At 40.2% G+C, this 3,749-nt stretch overlaps 1 long non-coding RNA gene across 1 annotated transcript in view; it reads left to right on the plus strand.

Annotated features, from left to right (window-relative positions):
* Positions 1 to 1,163: 1,163 nt before the first annotated feature.
* Positions 1,164 to 3,749, plus strand: part of LOC106727264 — a 19,263-nt gene continuing 16,677 nt past the window's right edge. Inside the window, exon 1 of the long non-coding RNA XR_001363434.1 lies at positions 1,164 to 1,191. This is a non-coding gene — a long non-coding RNA (uncharacterized LOC106727264). The remainder of the gene's footprint in view (positions 1,192 to 3,749) is intronic.

A 3,749-nucleotide genomic window follows, 5' to 3' on the forward strand; every position in this document is an offset into this window, starting at 1 on the left:
AACAACAATCCACATCTGCTTCTCTAGTCCCAATAAAGAGAGCATTTCTCTTCTGTTTTTCTTCCCCTCTCTCCTTGAAATTTAAAAATTAGGAATTAAAGAATTATCAGTAGTTTCATAGTTGCTACCATGGAAGACAGAACATTAAACTCCAATGGTTACTTTCACACTTAGTGTAGAGATATATATCAGAGAATACCTAAAAGAGGGATCCCTGGCTGGGTAGGAAAGTTGGTTACACCATCGTCCCAATACACCAAGATTGTGGGTTTGATCCTAGGTCAGGGCACATACAAGAATCAACCAATGAATGTAAAAATAAGTGGAACAAATTGGTCTCTCTCTCACTCTCTCTCGCGCCCTCTCCCTCCTTCCTTCTCTCTCTCAAAAATAAAAATCAATAATAAATAAATAAATAAGGGGAGATAATAGGTGACAACAAGTTTTTATTGGAAACAAAGAAAAAGATGGTGAAGGACATCAGGAACTCAAAAAAAAAAAAAGAAGAAGAAGAAAGAATACAGGAACTAACCTCAGAAAATGCAGACTCGATCTTCAGTCATCCAAGTTCCAGGAGATTTGCTGACCTTCAACCGTAGAACCAGGATAATGTAGAACCAGGATGGTAAAGACCAGGATGACACATACCAGACCATCATTTGACCAGTTTTGAGATCCTTATTAAAATGGACTGTGCTGGGCTGCACGTACAGAACTTTTCAATCCCCTCTCCTTGATCTCCTTGTTCTGCTTTCCCTCTCCCTCCTTATAGAAACCTCTGCGTGCACAGAAATGTTGAGATGGGCTTTTCCCAAGAGTCCTTCATCTTCTTGAGATGCCAGCACTGGAATAAACCTCTTTCCTTTTTCACCAGCACCTGTCTCACAAGTTTGGCTTTTGTGGTGACAGGCGACCAAACCTTGATTCCGGTTACAATTTTATTCTCCCTCTGCTGTAGATATATTTTGGGAGCATAGTAAAAGATTTCTGGCTAAGCCCATTTAGGTTGCTATAACAAAATATAGATTGGGTAGCTTATAAACACCTTGGCTGGGAAGTCCAAGATCAAGGTGTCATCTTCTTATGAGGGCCTCCTTCCTGTGCCACACTGTATCATCTCACTGTTCCTCACATGGTGGAAGGGGCATGGGATCTCTCTGGATTCTCTTTTATAAGACACTAATTCCACTAGTGAGGGCTCTTCTGCATGACTGGAACACCTCCCAAAGTCCCCACCTATTCATACCATCACCTTTGGTGGTTAAGATATCAACATGTGAATTTTAGGGAGACATAAACATTCAGATCATGGCATAGTTTTCCTTTCTGGAGGAGAATTAAAGAAGTATGTCCCATCTGTCTCTTGACTTTAGTATCAAGAGGGTTCTCTTTCCAGAGGTAATTGAAGGTACTAAAAACCAAAGAGGACAATGTGTGGAAGACAAAAAGGACCTGCTTCATCATTTTACCCCTTCCAGTCCTGCTGTAGGAACAGTCATGTACCATTAGCACAAGAATAAGCAGCCTGAATCAGTGTGGCACAGGACAGAAATGTCACAAACTGGGGCTTGAAATGATGTTTGTTAGAGGCCCATGTGGCTCTCTTATCCTTTCCATCAGTTTCTATCATCTCTTTTAGAAAAGCAAAAGGTTGCAAAGGTTGGAGGGATTGACGTTAGAAGTGGAGTCAAGTAAGCCTGGAAAGGAAGTCTGTACTTCTTTTGCACCATTTTGCATACAGTGTATGCATTTATTTGCTGAAAAAGAGGAAGGGAATCACTTCTTGCTGGAGCTTCTTATCAGTTCACATTTCTCTGTTCCTTGAACACACCCAATACTTTCTGCCTCAGACTATGAAGTTCTCTGCTTTAAACCCTGCCATGTTCAAGCTCGGTAAAATATAATTCTCCACAGCCAAAATCTTAAAAAAAAATTTTTTTACTATGAAAAATTTTAAAAGACAAAATAGAGAGAATAATATAACAGTATAATATACGCAGTAATGGGCTAAATGGTGCCTGCCTCCCCGCCTCCGCCCCCCCTCCCAGGGTATGCCTATGTCAGTGATGGCGAACCTTTTGAGCTCGGCATGTCAGCATTTTGAAAAACCCTAACTTAACTCTGGTGCCGTGTCACATATAGAAATTTTTTGGTATTTGCAACCATAGTAAAACAAAGACTTATATTTTTGATATTTATTTTATGTATTTAAATGCCATTTAACAAAGAGAAATCAACCAAAAAAATGAGTTTGCGTGTCACCTCTGACACGCGTGTCATAGGTTCGCCATCACTGGCCTATGTTCTAGCCCTGGGAATCTATGAATGTGACCTTATTTGGAAAGAGGGTCTTTTCAGATATGATCAAGTTAATCTTGAGATGAGATCATCCTGAATTATCTAGTGTTCTTAAAATAGAGACAAGAAGAGAAGACACAAGCACAGGAACGAAGGCTATGTGACCATGGAGGCAGCCACAAGCCAAGGAACACGTGGCGCCATCAGTAGCTTGGAGAGGTGAGGAAGGGTTCTCCCCTAGAGCCTCCAGAGGGAGTGCGGCGCTGCTGACACCTTGATTTCAGATTTCTGGTCTCCAGAACTATCAGAGAATAAGGTCTGGTTGTTTTTTGTTGTTTTTTTTTTAAATATATTTTTATTGCTTAAATTATTACAAAGAGTATTACATGTTTCTCCTTTTTTTCCCCCGCCCTTGATCCCTTACCCCCCAGTGTCTTATGTCCATTAGTTATGCTTATATGCATGCATACAAGTCCTTCGGTTGATCTCTTACTCCCCTCCCTTCTGCCCCCCAACCCTCTCTGGCCTTCCCACTGCAGTTTGACAATCAGTTTGAGGCAGCTCTGCCTCTGTATCTATTATTGTTCAAAAGTTTGTAATGGTCTTTATTATCCATGTATGAGTGAGATCATGTGGTATTTTTCCTTCATTGACTGGCTTATTTCACTTAGCATAATGCTCTCCAGTTCCATCCATGCTGTTGCAAATGGTAAGAGTTCCTTCTTTTTTACAGCAGCATAGTAGGTCTGGTTGTTTTAAGACCCCAATTTGGAATTATGTGTTATGGCAGCCAAGGAAACTAATATATCCCATATACCCATCATGCAGATTCAAAATTAAGATTTTGTTACATTTGTTTTGTGGACAAAGAAAGGGGTTCTATGGAAATAACCTTACAGAGTGATCTGATCATAAACTCCTAACTGGGCAGATCATGGTGTGTAGTCACACCCCAGGCATTTAACTTTTCTTTCTTTTTTCCTTCCTTCCTTCCTTCCTTCCTTCCTTCTTTCCTTCCTTTTCTTTTGGGCGCCATCTCGGCCAGAGCACAATGTGCCTGATATTTCACTTTTTAGTAAAAGGTTTATCTTTGCCTTAAGCAAGCCCTGTCCATTATTTTGGTGCTTCTAGGTTAACACATTTTTGGTATAAACCATAGCTACCCTTAAGAAAGCATATAATCTTAACTATCCTGTAATCCAATCCCCTCCTTACTTTTTTACCCCCTCCATATAATCTTCTTTATATTCCCTCTTTAATCTCAAATGCATAAAAGAAGTTGCAAAACTGTTATTCTCCAGAGCATTTGAGACCTTTGTCCCCAGCATATGTAGTCAGTTTGGTTCAAATAAACTCTGATAAATATTCTCTGTGGGTTTGGACACTTTTTTTAAGTCGAAAGTTTCATCTATTTCTTTCTTCCTTCCTCCCCCATCACTCCCTCCCTCCCT

This window comes from Myotis brandtii, unplaced genomic scaffold (assembly GCF_000412655.1).
Source record: "Myotis brandtii unplaced genomic scaffold, ASM41265v1 scaffold398, whole genome shotgun sequence".
Classification (NCBI taxonomy): domain Eukaryota; kingdom Metazoa; phylum Chordata; class Mammalia; order Chiroptera; family Vespertilionidae; genus Myotis; species Myotis brandtii.